General features: G+C 43.7%; 1 long non-coding RNA gene across 1 annotated transcript in view; it reads right to left on the bottom strand.

The window, feature by feature from the left end:
• Positions 1-20,042, bottom strand: part of LOC135541014 (uncharacterized) — a 113,951-nt gene that overhangs the window by 63,872 nt on the left and 30,037 nt on the right. Inside the window, exon 2 of the long non-coding RNA XR_010455900.1 lies at positions 6,912-6,978. This is a non-coding gene — a long non-coding RNA (uncharacterized LOC135541014). The remainder of the gene's footprint in view (positions 1-6,911; positions 6,979-20,042) is intronic.

Genomic DNA, 20,042 nt, shown 5'->3' with positions numbered 1-20,042 from the left:
CAGTTTCACAACACCAGGAATTGATGAACTTTCATTTGATCTCCTGTTCCGAGTTCCCTCTCGTCCTTGGATACCCCTGGCTTCACAGCCATAACCCTCACATCGACTGGTCTGTGGGCACTATCAAGCAGTGGGGTCCTACGTGCCAAGCTACTTGTATTTTCCAGAATTCCCGAGTTCTACTCCCGAGTCTTTAGAATCCATCGACCTGACCCGAGTTCCCGAGTGTTACCATGACCTCAAACTGGTGTTTAGCAAACAGAGGGCCACCATGCTACCACCCCATAGACCTTACGATTGCCCCATCGACCTGTTTCCGGGCACTTGCCCCCCAGGGGTCGGATCTTTCCCTATCTCCACCCGAACGAGCTGCTATGGATACCTACATCAAGGACGCTCTGGAAGCAGGCCTCATGCGTCCATCCACCTCCCCGGCGGGAGCAGGGTTTTTCTTTGTGGCCAAGAAAGACGGTGGATTACGTCCTTGCATCGACTACCGGGGACTCAATGACATAACCGTCCGTAACCGTTACCCGCTACCCCTTATGGCCACAGCCTTCGAGCTGCTCCAGGAAGCAGTTGTTTTCACTAAGCTTGACCTGCGGAACGCATACCATCTTGTGCGGATCAGACCTGGTGACGAGTGGAAGACCGCTTTCAACACGCTTACTGGTCACTATGAATACTTGGTGATGCCCTTCGGCCTGACCAACGCCCCAGCGGTGTTCCAAGCGCTCATAAACGATGTGCTTAGGGATATGCTTAACATATTTGTGTTCGTTTACTTGGATGACATCCTCATCTTTTTGAGCTCCCTTCAAGAACACACTAAGCATGTCAGACAAGTACTCAAACGCCTCCTGGACAGCCATCTGTACGTTAAGCCGGAAAAATGTGAATTCCATTCATCCCGAGTACAATTCCTGGGATTTGTAGTGGAACCCGGTCGAGTCCAAATGGACCCTAGGAAGGTAGGGGCGGTAGCGGATTGGCCCACCCCAAATCCGTTAAGGATGTTCAGCGTTTCCTGGGCTTCACAAACTTTTACCGCAAGTTCATCAAGAACTTCAGTTTGGTGGCAGCTCCTCTCTCAGCTTTAACCAAAGGTGGCAATGCAAGGTTTTTGTGGGGAAGAGAAGCTGAGACGGCCTTCCAAGGACTCAAGCAGCGCGTCCTCTCTGCTCCCATCCTGATACTACCGACTACGGATGAACCATTTGTGGTGGAGGTAGACGCATCAGAGGTTGGTGTTGGAGCTGTCCTGTCTCAGAGGGGTGAAGACAAGAAGCTTCATCCGTGCGCTTTCTTCTCACACCGGCTTACCCCGACTGAGAGGAACTACGATGTGGGGATCGTGAACTCCTAGCGGTTAAGATGGCATTGAAGGAATGGAGACACTGGCTCGAGGGGGCTTCTCACCCGTTTCAAGTGCTTACGGACCACAAAAATCTGGAGTATATCCAGCAGGCGAAGCGATTGAACTCTAGACAAGCTAGATGGTCTCTTTTCTTCAATCGATTCCAGTTTATCCTCACCTATCGGCCCGGGTCGAAGAATCTCAAACCGGATGCCCTGTCCCGAGTCTACGCTCCTGCCATTCGAGATGACACGGACATGCCTGTCCTTCCTGCTGCTAAGATTGTGGCTCCGATCTCGTGGCAAGTTGAGGATACCGTGAGACGTGCTCAAGCTAGCGAACCGGACCCTAAAGGAGGCCCTGCCAATCGGTTGTTTGTCCCCAAGGCAGTGAGGACTCAGGTCCTTCTGTGGGGGCACTCCTCTCGCCTCACCTGTCATCCGGGCGTAGGTCGCACCTTGGAGTTCATCCAGCGTAAGTTCTGGTGGCCTACCATAAGAGAAGACGTTGCCACTTTCGTCAATGCCTGCCCCGTGTGCTGCCAGGGCAAATCTTCTCACCTCCGCCCTCAAGGACTCCTTCACCCTTTACCTGTTCCCCACAGACCCTGGTCCCATATCTCATTGGACTTTATTACTGGACTTCCTCCATCCCATGGCAATACTACTATCCTAGTCATAATCGACAGGTTTTCAAAGGCGGCCAGGTTCGTCCCTCTGACTAAGTTACCTTCTGCCAAGGAAACGGCTGAGTTGGTAATTAATCATGTGTTCCGAGTCTTCGGCATTCCTCAAGATGTGGTTTCTGACAGAGGTCCCCAGTTCGCCTCAAGGTTTTGGAAGGCCTTCTGCCAACTCATGGGGGCTTCTGCCAGTCTATCTTCAGGGTACCATCCGGAGTCCAACGGTCAAACAGAGAGGATGAATCAAGAGCTGGAAACCACCCTCCGATGTATGACTCGTGACAACCCGTCCACATGGTCATCCTTTATTGTTTGGGCCGAATACGCGCACAACACCTTGCGCTCCTCCTCCACTGGTATGTCCCCGCACGAGTGTCAGTTTGGCTATGCTCCTCCATTGTTCCCGGACCAGGAGGCAGAAGTCAGAGTGCCTTCAGCCTTGAGGTTCGTCAGACGCTGTCGGCTTATGTGGAGGAAGACCCGTCTTAATCTGATGCGTTCCTCACAGAGGTATCAACAACAAGCCAACAGACGTCGCCGTCCCGGGCCTACCCTGCGCCCGGCCAGAGAGTCTGGCTTTCCACAAGAGACTTACCTCTACGGGTGGAGTCTCGCAAGCTGTCCCAAAATACATCGGTCCCTTCAAGGTTGCCAGGAGAGTTAACCCAGTTTCTTATCGCCTACACTTACCCAGATCCCTTAAGATTAATCCCACATTTCATGTGTCATTGTTAAAACCTGTTGTTTTTTCTCCCCTTGTCCCGGCAGACAGACCTCCCCTCCGCCTCGTGTCATTGGAGGCCAGCCGGCTTATACCGTCCACCGGATACTGGATTCCCGCCGGGTGCAGCGGTCCTGGCAGTATCTGGTGGACTGGGAAGGCTACGGTCCTGAGGAGCGCTCCTGGGTTCCTGCCAAAGACATCCTGGACCCTGACCTCATTCGTCAGTTCAGGGTCCTCCACTCTGAGAGAGCTGGTAGGAACGTCAGGAGCCGTTCCTAGGGGGATTCTGTCAGGATTTGGCCAGGGTTGTTCCGGGTTTTGGTCAGTAGATGCCCCCATTGTGCTTTTTGTCCCTATGTTTTTCCCTTGATCCCCATTATTATTTGCACCTGTGTCTCGTTTCCCCTGATTGTATTTAAACCCTTTGTTTCCCTCAGTTCTGTGCTCTGTGTTTGTATGTTAGCACCCTGCCCTAGTGTTCTGTGTGCTCTTGTCGATTCCGGGTGACGTTCTTGTGGTATTCTGTTTTTTGTTTTTGTTTATTTTTGGTGAGTTTCTTTTGAGGTCTTTTTGTGTTTTTCCTACCTCCTTTTGGATTTGCCATTTTTTGTATTTTAGGATTTTTTCTTTATTAAATACACCATCTTAAGTACTGCTGTGTCTGCCTCATCGTCTGGGTTCTGCTGTCTATTCGTGGCTCAGTTGGTTAAGTGACTGTTTCTCACTCCGGAGACCCAGGTTCGAAACCGGGTCCTGACACAGTAAAAAGAAATGTTTTGCCATACCCCTGGTATACGGTCTGATATACCACGGTTGTCAGCCAATCAGCAGTCAGGGGGAATATCCCCTGAGCAAATGCTAGCCCCTTCATACTCATCTATCAATTGTATGATTCCAGCTGAAATCATAGTAAATAAAGAGTGTGGGGCTATAAGTTTCTATCTGCATCTTGTTCAAGATTGAGTTATTGACATTGCCTTGTTCTGTTCAATGTTCACTACCTATACGTACAGTAGTCTAAATACCCCAATTCAGGTTAAGTTCAAAATAATTGAAGATAAAAAATTGCTGACACCATTCAACCCAATGAGGTTTCAGAACCTTAAAGCCAGGTATCTCTGAATTATCTTTTTGCAGACAGAACTTTATAGTCCCAAGCTCTTGTAATGGGTTTACTTTGACTAAACAGTATGCCACAGTCATAGGGGAACATCAGCAATCTCCCTTGTAACGTTCCCATGATAAATAACGCACGCGGATTGCCAACCTGGTATCAGTTTATATGCATTATGTTGTGGAGCTTTCGCAAAAAAGATATGCAGGGGGTGTACAGTAGATACACTGGTACACAGTAGCCTCTGATAGATAAAATCAAAACAGAGTAATAGCATCAACAATTCATCAAATAGATAAAATGCAATGCAATAAGCCGAGCTCTCCGAGAAAACAATGTAGAAGTGAGTAAAAGTGAGTGGGCTGATTGAAGCAAATGTAATAAGCCTTGGGGGAAACTAGAGAATCTCTCCTGCTTGGATATTAAATATTTCTCAAACAGTATCATCGTGGGATAAATCAGCTATTTTGTTTATTAGCACTCCTTCTGATAATCTGTTATGGGATTTTTATCAATAATGACTAAATGAGGTATACTGCACTATAACTTGCAAGAATTCTACCCTGTCTTTCTTGTAGTATTAAATAATGTTTGTTCATTAGGAAGAGGTTATATGGCATGTACCTAGGAAGAAAGGAATGTATGTGGAGATAAGAGAGGACAGGGAGAGCTCCTCCAGAGTTATCGTGTCTGGGGGAGACTGGAACGGTCAGCTGAGGGGTTATAAACTGTGGTTAGACTCATGAGAAAATCCATGTTGGTGTGTATGTATGTGCGTAGTTTAGGATGGTATAAGAATACATTTATTTGTGAAAACTCTCGCAAATAAATTGGGATCTGATCAATTGTGAGCTGGGAATTCTGTCTGTTTTATTTAAGACCAGAACTTTACAACCTCTGGGTATCAGACAGATAAATATAATTGGAATTTCTGAACACTGATGAAATAATTACTTGACATAATCCAAGGGCTACATGTTTTGCTGACAGAGAGCCAGCCTTACAACAGTCTATAGACAGTATGTTTACAGCACAGCTATCATCAATTGCAACATACCTGAAATTGTAAGTGTAACCACATTTCTCAATGGGCTTGCTTGATGGACAGCGGGAAAGTGTGGCGGACATTTCTGTAATGAAATCATAAATCATCATAGCTGGGCAGAAGCTTCTATTCTTGGTGACACACGAGAGAGAACACACGGCCTAAAGGACATGGCATTGTCATTAGTATGCATAGATATTTACAGTACATCTATTTACTTCCATTTGCAATTCAGATGAAATGGTAAGCTCTCCCTAATAACTCTGCTGCCTTTTATTTGTAGGAACACCCTAATGTAAAAATCTACAACATTCAACAGTATGGCCTGGAAGGTCAGGGGGAAAGACTGATTTGACAAACAGAAACACTGGTTCGAATCCCTGGAGGGCGGGGAACTCAAGCCTCGTTTGGAATAAGTGAGGCACTGATCCTCTTCCCAACACCCTGCCATGTAAAGAGCAATTAGAGAAATAAATGAATGGGTTTGTTCCTCCTTAGCATGTTTATTTACATGTTTATTACCCCTTAAAATGATGATGGATGTCTGTAACGGTTGTTCCAGAGGCCATAGGCCATGTGCTAATTTCAGGGCCAATCATGTGCTGGTCTCCCAAGGCTGTTTGAACTCAAGGAGGAATATGATTGGCCTTGGGCTCTGAAACATCACCATGTTGCTATAGAGTGACAGGCTCCTCTAAATTAACCCTATAAGATTTGAATTCAGAGGTCAGAGTTGCTGTGCGTGTGTGTGTGTTTAGGAAGCATTATGGGAACAACCATTTATATGTAAAAGGGGAAGTTTGAGGATTGCAGAATGCATACACAGAGCATGCATGTTTTATTCCTTGTTATCACATGGGTCTTCTTTGGAAACAACAGCTCTAAGTATGTGTAGCTTCTGCTCTCTCTGATGTTTCATTCTATATATAAGCTTTTATCAAATGGGTCACTGTTTCATGACCATGTATGTTCCGGGAACCCAACAGAGCGAGAAATCACAGCTGCAGCAAAACATTGAATTTGTCTGAAGTGTGATAACCAAGTAGTCACTATCACCGTCCTGGAATATTTAAGACCCACCGTTAAACAGCTGGAGTTAGAGTCATGCTTCAAGCAGAGTGCAAATACACACATTCCTGTTTTTATACAAAACCAAAGTGGATCTATTTATTTTCTAATCATCCTAATTTGATTCCTTCCATCCAATTGGTAGAGGGGAGAGGAGGGATTGTTTTAAAAATGTTTCATTGTACTTCAGAAGTAGCTGTTCAAAAGGAACAGTATCCCAGGTAAAATTATACATATCTACACTTGCTCTGAATTAAATCCTAAAAGACTACAAGAAATAACTTAGTCCAGTGGTGTACTTTAGGGTTATTTCCCAACTCATAATGTTGAGCAGCAGGCTTGTTCCGTCAGGGTTACAGTAAGTGCTCGGCAGGCAACAGTGTGCGTACCTTTGGCAAACAAAACATGTCTTATTATCCTTGAAACTGCAGAACACTACTATGACATATGTGCTCATGTAATACCCTAGCCATTTATCATTATGTAAATGGTCATTTATATTCTATTTGGTAAGGACAAAAGTGAGCTTAGAAAAGCAAGAAATTCATCAAAGCTCATAACACTGGACAAAAAGTTCCACCGTTCATAGACCCATCCTTTTGTGAGCCTGCCAGTGACGCTCCATCCAAATGTCTGGTATCCATCAACGTTCAACCTGGGCAAGGACAATGTCAACTGCCTCTCCCATAAGCGAATTCCCTAGGTAGTTCAGCCTTTAAAAAAGAATCCAGCATCAACCACAAGTAGGTCAGTGTCTCCTTAGGACTCAAACCACCGGTATCCTTCACAATGTCAGCCAGATTCAGATGGAAGGAGGAAAGCTAGGAGGTGACAGGACCCAAAGAGGTGGGAATGTCACTTTGCACTTTTGAAGACCAGGGACACTTTGGTAGAAGATATCTGATATTCCAGCACACATACCTTGTTGAATGGTTTGGATAATCCGTCTTCAAAGACATGGACGTAGTGGCCAATAGATAAAGAAATCCTGCAACACAAAATGGAGGGAAACATTAGCATGATTAGCCATAGTAATAGTGAAAGTTACAATACACATTCACATATTTTGTGAGCCTTCTGTAGTAAATAGAGGACTTGGCAGGGTACAAGGAATTAAGGGATATAGACTCTGTACATTAATACTGCTGATTCGAGTTTGAATTAATGAGTTTTTCAGAGAATTGAATAGCTTTAGTTTAAAAGGCAATGAGTCAGCAAATATCACAAGACTTAATGCACTTCATCTTAATCTAGTGTCTTCAAAACCCTACTTATCTTTTCGGTAATTATCAACAGAAGAAATTTAATTATCCAGCCATTTCTTTGTTTTGGAAATCAATTAGGCCTATCTTTCAGAGGTATGCGAATTGGAGCAACTTTGGAGATCAGACAATTTAATTAAGAATCCTAACTTCCGATTAAGATCATCCCCCAGGAAGAAGCTCCGGCAGGTACTTTCCCGTAAAAGTGAACCAAGATTTAGAAAGCATATTTTCCCAATGAGAATTGTTTCACAATATTGAACATACCACATAGCGTTGGAAAAGCATTGTTGGATGTAATAATCATCAAAACTTCAAAACCATAGAGTTGAGTGTAATCAACAATGTCTTCCTTTTTGGTAACACACACTGATAAGGGATGAATGTTGATTGATAGCAAATGTGGCCATACCAGCCCTGACCTTTGGTGGGATGGACTACTACTATGGAAGCCTAGTCCCCTGATACCTTGGCTTGAACCCAATAGGGTCATCTAGGCCAGGTTGGAGTCATAGCTTACCATTGCCCTGCAACCTGCTGTTGCGCTTGAGTTTGATCCTGTGTGTGTGTGTGTGTGTGTGTGTGAGTGAGTGAGTGTTTGTGTGTGTGCGTGCGTGCGTACACTCGTGTGTGTGTGTCTGCATGCAGTTAGCTCTTGTTCAATCAATGCTATCACAGTTCAGCTCTTGTTCATCCAACAGAACAGGACCCCCTTAGAGACACATCAAGAGGGATTTGAACATATCATTCCTATCATTCTAGCCTTTAGCCACAATCAAATGTGTTGGATACATCAACACAAGGTGAGAGTTGTGATAATTAATGATAGTGACAGGACCGACAGGATAAACTAGATAGAAAAAAAAGTTAAATCAATATTCGGACTCGACCGCACAAATAGACCAGCCAAAATGATGGCAGCTTGAGTTAAGATGCTGAAGCCTGAGGGAGAGGGATTTGCCGGATCATGTTAGACATAGAAGAAAAAGAAAGGCTTCATGTTTTGCTGACTGAGCAGCGACAAAAGCTGTACACATAGCTCACAAGTTAACATTAGTCATCAGGAAGTCTTGACTGGAGGGTTTGTTTGACCATGTATTGTACAGCTGACCAGCCATTAGGGCTCAATACAGTTTCAGTTTCCTAAAGCATCGCTAACACTGGTGCTAACCACAGGACCCTCATAGCATACAGAAGCTTGGTGTGTGGTGGTGCATTAACCTACAGTAGCACTCCACTGACACACATACATTACAGCTTCTGTTTCAGCAGCGCAGTGGGGCCATCTGAGCTCAACTACTCACAGTCCACTCAGAGAAATCTTAACTTCAGGGCACTCTCTCTCCCTGTCTCTCTCCTTTTCTCTTACTCTCTCACTCACTCACTCATACAGATACGCACACACGCACACACTTGGCCTACTTTTTATCATTCTACCTCAGCATCTATAGCATGAATGACCAAACTCCTCTTGAGATTAAAAAGACAGTCCACCCTTCCCCCCGTTTCTCCTCCACCTCCTCCTCCATGCTTCTCCTCTCACACTCAAATCACAGAGGGCGCATAGCAACGGCTGCTACTCCGCTGGGAGATCAGTGTGAAGAAATCTATTTCCAGATAAACAAACTAAACATATCACCCCTCTGTTATCTCTCTTCTCTCTCTCTCTCTCTCTCTCTCTCTCTCTCTCTCTCTCTGTGTGTGTTCATTCTATTGTGATATGCACCCCCTGGCCGTTACAAAGGTGCTCAGGCACACACAATGCACACGCAATGCACCATGGGAGATATGCTCCCATAATCTGTTTTGGCTGGAGGGGTGCAGTGAGTCTGTTTCCCTCTCTATAGTCATCGACAGGCCTAGCCTTATAGCCCGGGGTAAATATGGAGAGAGAAACGTGCGGTTCAAATAAGGCTTGAATCAAAAACATCCATCGAAACACCTTAATTAAAAACAATGACACTGTGGAACTGGGGGAGCTGTGGTGCATAAGGAAGAAGGGACTGTAGAGATGATGGGGACTTTTAGCTCAAATGTGAGTTTGGTGTTTGGGTGAGTGATTTGGCCATTGTGAAGAGTTTGTAGTTTGATGTCTGTTACGAATCCCTTTTGGCCCGACAGTCTAGGGGGGATGGTAATGAGACTCGTAACATAACTCATGCAAATTATTATTGTGACAAAGGAAAAGTGTGAACAAAATAAGCACGACAACTGAAATCTACCGGGTTTAATAAACACACGGTATGGGGGGAGAGAAAAGGGGCTAGGCTGGACCCAAGGAAAGAAACAATAAGTATTCAAAAACACCCCTAAGCTAGACTAGCCTACTTTAACAACAGCTAACTAACCAAAAATACAGTGGGTGGTCCAGTTCTAACTAGTGTATTTAACAAAGTTCACCTACGGGTAGTGTATGCCCATGGGCGACTTGTCTTGGTTTCCCCCTTTTCCACCAGCAATCAAACACAAACACCATAACCAAAAACAATACTCACAGGTGATGACAAAGTGCTATGAGGTGCTTAAACAAAAGAGAGGTTAAGACACAAAGCGAGAGTGAAACACAGAGACCTACAAACATGGCATTTACAGAGATTGGGCTGGGGGGCTGGGCTGGGCTGGGCTGGGCAAATGTGGGCTTTGGGCTGGGCTTTGGGCTGGGCTGGGCTGGGCTGGGCTGAGCTTCAGAACAAACAAATTTTTTTAAACCATGGGGAAGGAACTGTGATAGGTCAGGAAATATGAGGAGGTGTGTCTTCTGATTGATTGATTGATTGTTGACTGATTGTTTTTTCACCTGTGATACACACACACAGGATAACTGTATCCGTAACAATGTCTTATGTGACAAGTGGTTTGTTCGATGGAGTCAGTTTGTCATTGATTTATGCAAATTCTCTTTGTCTTCTATTGCAAAGAGTGAGTTGTAATAACAAGTTGCAAGGCTTTCATAATAACAAATGTACCATAAACATATTTATTGAATTTGATAAAATATCATGTGTTGACACTTGATTGGTGCAGTATTTAATTATTATTTTTATTTTTTACCCCCAATTTCGTGGTATCCAATTGTTAGTCGTTACTGTCTTGTCTCATCGCAACAACTCCCGTATGGGCTTGGGAGAGATGAAGGTCGAGAGTCATGCGTCCTCCAAAACACAACCCAACCAAGCCGCACTGCTTCTTAACACAGCACGCATCCAACCCGGAAGCCAGCCGCACCTATGTGTCGGAGGAAACACCGTATACCTAGCGATCTGGTCAGTGTGCACTGCGCCCGGCCCTCCACAGGAGTCGCTAGTGCGCGATGAGACAAGGATATCCCTACTGGCCAAGCCCTCCCTAACCCGGATGTCTCGGCCGGCTGCAACAGAGCCTGGGCTCGAACCCTGCGTCTCTGGTGGCACAGCTAGCACTACGATGCCTTAGACCACTGCGCCACCCGGGAGGCCTGATTGGTGCAGTATTTTGACCATGCCAATACCATGAGACAACCAAATATAGCAGCAATTTCATCTGAATGTGCAGTCATCCAACGTGTTTTTATCAACTACATATGGGTTGCTAGTGTGAAGGATGTCACACTGCTTGCTTAGCGAGTACCACTTCCACCTGATTTGGGTCCACCAAGGCTCGACCCGAGGACCTCTGCCTGGCTAGCACACGTGACCGCCCTCCCGAAGTGTCTTACCAGTCGAGACACCGAAAAGTTAACTATTTAGCGGCACAATTGGCGACACTTTAGGCTGAGCTGTAAGTTTCACATCTACACTAGCACTGTGTATACTGTACACAATGTACTAAAATGGGGCGGTTCCATGACAGCGGGAGCGTTAAATATTTTTGGTATCTCAGATTGTTCTGGCAATCCTCACATTTTATTGGGAGGAAGGATGTTTAAATCAAATCAAATTTATTTATATAGCCCTTCGTACATCAGCTGATATCTCAAAGTGCTGTACAGAAACCCAGCCTAAAACCCCAAACAGCAAGCAATGCAGGTGTAGAAGCACGGTGGTTAGGAAAAACTCCCTAGAAAGGCCAAAACCTAGGAAGAAACCTAGAGAGGAACCAGGCTATGTGGGGTGGCCAGTCCTCTTCTGGCTGTGCCGGGTAGAGATTATAACAGAACATGGCCAAGATGTTCAAATGTTCATAAATGACCAGCATGGTCGAATAATAATAAGGCAGAGCAGTTGAAACTGGAGCAGCAGCACGGCCAGGTGGACTGGGGACAGCAAGGAGTCATCATGTCAGGTAGTCCTGGGGCATGGTCCTAGGGCTCAGGTCCTCCTCCGAGAGAAGGAGAGAATTAGAGAAAGCACACTTAGATTCACACAGGACACCGAATTGGACAGGAGAAGTACTCCAGATATAACAAACTGACCCCAGCCCCCCGACACATAAACTACTGCAGCATAAATACTGGAGGCTGAGACAGGAGGGGTCAGGAGACACTGTGGCCCCATCCGAGGACACCCCCGGACAGGGCCAAACAGGAAGGATATAACCCCACCCATTTTGCCAAAGCACAGCCCCCACACCACAAGAGGGATATATTCAACCACCAACTTACCATCCTGAGACAAAGCTGAGTATAGCCCGCAAAGATCTCCGCCATGGCACAACCCAAGGGGGGGTGCCAACCCAGACAGGATGACCACATCAGTGAATCAACCCACTCAGGTGACGCACCCCTTCCAGGGACGGCATGAGAGAGCCCCAGTAGTAAGCCAGTGACTCAGCCCCTGTAATAGGGTTAGAGGCAGAGAATCCCAGTGGAAAGAGGGGAACCGGCCAGGCAGAGACAGCAAGGGTGGTTCGTTGCTCCAGAGCCTTTCCGTTCACCTTCCCACTCCTGGGCCAGACTACACTCAATCATATGACCCACTGAAGAGATGAGTCTTCAGTAAAGACTTAAAGGTTGAGACCGAGTTTGCGTCTCTGACATGGGTAGGCAGACCGTTCCATAAAAATGGAGCTCTATAGGAGAAAGCCCTGCCTCCAGCTGTTTGCTTAGAAATTCTAGGGACAATTAGGAGGCCTGCGTCTTGTGACCGTAGCGTACGTGTAGGTATGTACGGCAGGACCAAATCAGAGAGATAGGTAGGAGCAAGCTCATGTAATGCTTTGTAGGTTAGCAGTAAAACCTTGAAATCATCCCTTGCTTTGACAGGAAGCCAGTGTAGGGAGGCTAACACTGGAGTAATATGATCAAATTTATGGGTTCTAGTCAGGATTCTAGCAGACGTATTTAGCACTAACTGAAGTTTATTTAGTGCTTTATCCGGGTAGCCGGAAAGTAGAGCATTGCAGTAGTCTAACCTAGAAGTGACAAAAGCATGGATTAATTTTTCTGCATCATTTTTGGACAGAAAGTTTCTGATTTTTGCAATGTTACGTAGATGGAAAAAAGCTGTCCTTGAAATGGTCTTGATATGTTCTTCAAAAGAGAGATGCTTTTAACATGCTTTTTACATTTATCACAAACCATTTTTGAGAATCTATTTTATTCAATTTTAGACCTATACATGCCTCCTGTAAGACCCTATGATCTGTGAACCATACATGATACAGACAACATCTTGGTGTCATACTCCTTAAAGTTTGCTCTAAAAAATGTAGTCTGTTTTGATTCTAAAATGTAAAAAAAATCCACATTAATTAATTCAACATTACAAATATTCATATTAATATTGTGAAAACTGCCTTTTTTATATTGTTCATTTTAAGACATATTGTTTGTAACAATATACTGTACTCTTCACACATGACCAATTCTATAAATATAAATGGATATTATAGGTCATTAACCAATTACAACACTCATTTAAGATTGTAAATTCAGCAAATTAGCAGCAGGGTTCAATTTAAATCCATTTTCCCATTCACTGTGTTGGTGGCGCTCATAAAATGTATCTTATCTTCAGAAACAGCAGAGAGCCCTCTCTGTAAATGTGATTTAATTGAAGAGTATATTGTTCCAAACAATATGTCTTAAAATGAACAAAATAAAAAAGGCTAGATTTGAAATATTAATATTATATATTAATATATTAATATTAATATTCACCGATCATAGGATATTACATGTATATGAGGCATGTATAGGTCTGAAAAGGCTCTAAAATGGACACTTCAATTATCATTTTTTTTATGTTTGGTGATACAAATGGTTTGTGTAAAAAATGGTTTGTGTAAAAAGCATTTAAAAAATCTACATGAAAATTGCCAGAACAATCTGAGATAACCCCAAAAATGTTTGCTCCTGCTGCCGTAGCATCACCCAAACGTAGATTTGCCATACAGTAAAAAAACAGTTAACAACCAGGCATCCCTCTGGTTTCCCCTGGGATGGCCCTTGCCGTGTTAGCCTTTTACTGCAGTGGGCTAAATCAGGACCACACAAAAGTATACACATGGTTAAGGGCTTAAAAAACTATCCCAGTATTTGTATAACAAAACAATTTGACATAGAAATAACGGATCTTCTGCATTAAAAAGAAAAATGTTTATTATTTCTGAAATTATTAAAACATTAACATTCCACCCATGAGACCACTAAAGGGCGATTTGGTCATTTGACTACAGGAAAGTACCAACCGTAACCATGACAAACATCATTGTGGCAACCGCCCGAGTTAACAGGAGGTAAAAAGTTGGCCACACTGCAGTTCACACAGAGAGGAAAGGGAAGCCTGCCCACAGCCCTCAATCATCAGCCATACAGGACGTCCTGCTGTGTCTGGCACACCTTCACCACTTCCCTCTTCTCCCTCCCCATCACTCCCTCCTCCTTCCCGGATGGGCCTTGTTCTCTCTATCCTTTCCCCCTCTTTCTCCTACATGGTATTGGATCACATTATGCTGTTAGCGCTCTCTTTCTTTAAATAATGCATTTTCATCTTGTGTTTTCAATTTCTCTTATACACACATATCCTTTTAAATCTCCCCCCTGTCTTCTTTTCTTTCACTCTGCTACCCTTCCATTCTTTCTATTTTCCTCTCTTTCGCTTTACATTTCAATGTTGTGTTTTAGTGGCGTGACTGCGACTACTACCTTCACAAAAGCGAGACAATTTCACCAAAGACATGGTTACGGTGAAAAAAACGAGACACTTGCTCCATCTTTGTTTCGTAACCCCCCTCCCTCACTTCTCCATTTCAACTCGCTGATATCCCCCCCATTTTTTCATCTCTCTTCTCTCACTCCTTCTTTCTCCCTCTCCTTCCTGCTGTCACACACTCCCCCATTGCATCTCTCTCAGCCCCTTATCTTCTCCCATATGCTGAACTTGTGGATCCCCTAGAGTGTGTGTGTGTGGTGTGTGGTAGCGGCTGAAATATTAATGTATCTAAGCAGACGACTCCTCCAGCACCCTCCCTGGGAGGTGGAGGCCATGGAACGGAGAGAGGGAGGACGAGAGAGGGGGATGAACCTAAGTAAGAGGGATGAGAAAACTGTAGAAGAGGAATGAAGTCTGGGTGAGTGTGTGTGTGTGTGTGTGTGTCTGCGTGCGTGCGTGCGTGTGTGTGTGTGTGTGTACAGTTGTATATGTGTGATAGGTGTGTATAAGAAGTGTTTGTCTGACCCAGTTTTACCATAGCAGAATATACCTTTTAACATAATCATTGGTTTCCAAGTAGGTCAGTCAGTAGCACTGCACAGTATCAACCATTTACAGTATAACAGCCAGTGCTTTGTAGGCTAAATCGGTAACCTTGCTAGCATCCTAATGGCATAGCCAAACACTTGCCAGCTGGCTTATAGACATCCACTCTCTTGCTTCCAGCTCATATGGCATGTCTTTAGAGCATGTCAATTGCAATGCCTGTGTTTTGTTCAGTGCTCTTATTCACTCTGTGTGCTGTACTGTGGTGCTTAGATGAACTCCCTCACAAGCCCCAGCTTTGTGGAACCACACAATGTTTTTGTTAACCCACTTCTCTTGTTTGCAATATTGCCAAAATAGTATGATCATTTTTGACAGTATGAAAATATTTGACGGTATTTTATGTTTTATTATCATAAAAGGGTGGCAACAAAAACATTTGAAATGTGTCCACTTGCTTCCCATCCAAAACAGTTAGTGTATATATTATGAATACATTTTGTGATGTTTTAGTTCGTTTTGGGCTTTGGAAAGGTTTTTGTTTTCAGCTGTTCGTGCACACAAAGCATTTTCTTGAGGAAAGCCGAAGTTCTGAAGCCGAAGTCTACACTCCTAATTCGGTGATTGGTCAACAGTAGTGATTCTTCAATTAAGTGTTTATTTTCATTCAACGATAGATGACTCGTTTTCATGCACATTTTTTCACTTGAGAAATACTGCACCAAACATCCTACTTAGTTAGATGTTAAATGCGTGACTAAAATTTCCACTTAATTGTTTAATTCATTCTTAATTACAGATTTGAGTTATCTTAGATTCTGTCTATTCTGAGGAATTGTATATGGTATATGCTATGGCGTCTCATTTTTCAAGCAAAGGTCTTTCAAGGGAAAATGCAAGCACACTAGGTGCCAACAGAACCGCAGCAGAACCAGTTAGTTGTAACGGCAGATTTCCTCCTCTTCGTCTGAAGAGGAGGTGTAGCAGGGATCGGACCAAAACGCAGCGTGGTAAGTGTCCATATCGTTTATTATAAAACAGAAACTGAACACTAAGAAATACAAACAATAAATGTGACCATGAACGAAAACCAAACCGAAACAGTCCGTGTGGTGACAGACACGGAAACAAACACCCACAAACCAACAGTGAAACCCAGGCTACCTAAGTATGATTCTCAATCAGAGACAACTAACGACACCTGCCTCTGATTGAGAACCATACTAGGCCGAAACAGAAACCTAAACATAGAAACACAAAACATAGACTGCCCACCCCAACTCACGCCCTGTCCATACTAAAACAAAGACATAAATAAGGTCAGAACGTGACATTAGTGGTTATAATGGGGCTTTCTCTCATCTGATTGTTTTATACTGTTCAATCAAAAATCAAAAAATATTTTCTGCATTTTCATACATTTCTGCATTTCCTTTACTCTTGTCTTTTTATGCCTCTATTTTGTGAGTAACAGATTACATGTAATCCTCCCCATCTCAACCTCTCTCTCTCTCTCTCTCTCTCTCTCTCTCTCTCTCTCTTTCTCAGCTGTTGGTGAGTAGTGCTGTACTGGGTGACACTAGCGTAGAGGTGACCTTGGTAAGAGCAGCGGAGCCTCCAGCGATCGCCATGGAGACTGAATCTACCTCAAGCTAGGCTGTGGTTGGGAAAGAGAGCAAGAGTGAGAAAGAGAGAGAGAACACAGAGAGGTAGAGTAAGAATAGCAAGATAAAATATATACAGCATGTACAGTATAGAGAGACAGGGGATGGAGGGAGAGAAAACAAAGTGAGAGAAGAGATAGTGACAGAGGAGAGACAGATGACAAGACAACAGAGGGGGAGGATGAGAGGGACCAGAGATGGCAAAGAAAGAAAGAGAGAAATTAAGACGAGGTGGACAAATGACAGAGGATAGATGAAGGTGAGAAGAGAACAATGATAGTGAAAAAAGACATAGAGAAAGGGTGAAGTTAAAGGAGATGTGGAGAGGGGAGAGAAAGAGGGAGAGGTCTGACAGATGAGGGCAGAGAGAGTTGACATGGAGCTTCCACTGTCCAGTCCGACACTTCCATCCCTATCAATCTGTTCTAGATTACTATAATACTGCACCGGCTTCTCTCTCTCTCTCTCTCTCTCTCTCTCTCTCTCTCTCTCTCTCTCTCTCTCTCTCTCAAGGCAGGTGGTCTTTAAGCAAATAAAAAGTAAGCCCTACTTTTAAACCCCTCTTAAAAAGGGAAGCAATAACATTTAATCAGACGTAAAGCTACGCTACTGTGCTTTCTATTTACCTAAACCTCTTTTTGTTTAAAGGGATCTTTAAATCCCATTTATGCTATGAAATGCAGTATGTCCTAATCTAAAGGGGGAAGTTTGCATTTTTTACATTTATTGAACCTTTATTTAACTAGACAAGTCAAACAAATTCTTATTTACAATGACGGCCTTCCCCGACCAAACCCAGACGACCCCGGGCCAATTGTGCGCCGCCCTATGAGACTCCCAATCACAGCCGGTTGTGATATAGCCTGGAAACAAACCAGGGTCTGTAGTGACGCCTCCAGCACTGAGATGCAGTGAACAAGTCCTCTGCGCCACTCGGGAGCTTGAGCATCTCAGAGTAGTAATAGTGTTCTAGGACCAGTTTGGCCTTACAAAGCATGATTGATACGATTATTTGGACAGGAGGGACCTGATTCTCTATCAGTACTTCTACTCTGAGATGCTTTGTGGATACGGTCCTGGCCCTTAGTCCTCTCTCACCATCACTGTTCCAGCATGTGGTCTTGGCTCACCATAAGGCCAGTGGTCTCAGCATGGTGATAGGACAAGCCACCTGTGGACCACCAGTCCCTTCCTCAGGGGGGTGTGAGTCACTGTAATCTATAGGAGTTACACAGTTGTTGACCTTCAGTTGACCGCTAAGGGGTTCCCTGTGACCTTTCTAATGACCCCTGGTTGACCCTTTGGATCTGTGTCCACAGTGCTAGGAGTTAGGTTGCACCTTAATTGTTTCAAAAAAGGTTTCCTGCATTGACCCAGCCGGGTGTTTGCAATGACTTCATTCTAGCATTGTCTGTGAGATTCTGGTCAGGTTGTAAACTGATTGTAAAATGCTGTTTTTGGATGTCATGTTAGCGACCAGAAAAAGAGGTTGATAATAGGTTGTAACCTTGTTATCTGACCACCCGCGCGTCAATCTAAGTAACATAATAAAAATATCCCCATCAAAATCCGTCAGTTTAAGGTAGAGATGGGTGGCCGAGCTTCAGCGGTGTCTGTCAGACCATGAGACATCCCGAAAATGTGTCTTCTCACGAAAACATCTCCAGCGTCCGAACGGTTTCTCATGAACACGATGGTGTTCTCCGTTTTGCTCTACGACCCCCATAAGTGTTCTTGGGACTCATCTGAAGGTAACCAGGTACGGGTTTAAATGGTTTATGGAAGTATGGAGGTAGTTTTGTGCCAACAAAAAAGGGGTTACATATGTGTCCAAAAAACAAAAATATTTCCTGAGCTTTCTTATATCTCCTAGATATAGAACAGAAACTTCAAAACCTTCTTCCTTACGATAATTTTTTGAATGTCTGTCTTGCCATTTATGAATGCGTTATATAATGCGTTTCTATGGGCGATAGTAGTAAAGGCCAAATGCAATATTTTTTCAGATACCTAGAGGGGTCCTAAAATTATAAATGAAATAGCAAAATGATCCATGGTATAAATATCTCAAAAACATATGTTAGCTTAGTAGAACCACATCCCTCCGCCAAGGCTTAGACCTTTAGAGGTTAAACCTGTTTATAATCTGTCAACAACACACTATAGTCTTTCAGATGATATCACAGCAAAGACAGGAAGTGCCTCTCACATCAAGCCAATAGGATGATCTTATTTCTGATTATAGTAAGGCTACAGAGAAAGACATCAGAAGTACAGTGAGGCTGACCTTTCTGTAAAAAATCCACTGAATGTTTTTATGGTTTAAAGTGGCTACTGCTATGGCCAAAGATGTTGTATGAAATAGATGGAGAGACAGAGAGAAGAAGAGCTGGGCAGGAGAGTGAGAGAGGTGGAGAGAGAGCAATGGAGGGAGGGAGGGAGACAGAGGGGGAGAAAAAGAGGTGCATACACAGACACACTCAACAAGCTTCCCAGACAGATGTATAACTACTGAGCCAACACAGGGGCGGAAAACTCTGTAAAACAGGTTAATGGTACACTCAGCACAATGACATCATCAAAAACAATGTGGCATCTTCCTACTCATAGATAACAACATTGGCAGAATTAATCTCTGACAAGACTATCATTATTGGTGCTTTACTACAACGTCTGCCACCCTGCATGTCCACGATGGGAAGAATCCATAAAGGCAGTCTGCATGTAGGAACTAGGAAGTTAGCTCATTATGATAACGTAATTTTAGTCAGTCTACTAAGACACAATAGAATTTAAAAAAATATATAAAATAAAGGTATAGCCCGGGGTGGACCATTTCACAACAGTTATGCCCCTCCCAACCTCATCCATTTCAACTCATAATTATACTAATTGAAACACTTAAAATTATGGTTGTCATTTGAATCATAATATTGAGTATAGAGGTTGGACAGTACAATGGAAGTAGAGGCAAATAGCTGTAATTACAATGTAATGAAAGCTAAAACGTGAAAACAGTGAGTGTAGCGATTCTCTACTATTCTCTTGAAAACTGTGGAAGAGAAGTAATCTCAGGGTTGTATTCATTAAGGGCACACTGTACCAAAAAGTTTTGCAAAGTAAAACAAAAACAAACTTTTCTTCAGGTTCATGTTATCCCTCCAAGTTTCAGTCAGTTTTCTTGCGTTTGGTGCCTAATGGATATGACCCAGGTTTCATGTTCCACTTTGTGGTTTTTAAGTAGATTGGCTGCTTGCTCTTTGATGATCAGTTCTTTAAATTCCATAAGAGTAGTTATGAGTACAACTGTCAAACACACAAAAGTACTCATCGACACACACACAAGCACACACAACAGATGCAAGCACGCATCCCACACTCACACATATAGACAATGAAGTGCTGCTGAAAAACATTGGGTACTTGAATTTGATTTTGCAGGAAATATGCCCTACTGCCTCTCACTGCCAGCAAAGACAAATTCAGGAAATTAATTGTTAAACTCACCTA

The sequence above is a fragment of the Oncorhynchus masou genome, chromosome 6 (genome assembly GCF_036934945.1).
Source record: "Oncorhynchus masou masou isolate Uvic2021 chromosome 6, UVic_Omas_1.1, whole genome shotgun sequence".
Classification (NCBI taxonomy): Eukaryota; Metazoa; Chordata; class Actinopteri; order Salmoniformes; family Salmonidae; genus Oncorhynchus; species Oncorhynchus masou.
This window is presented reverse-complemented; position numbering and strand designations above follow the sequence as displayed.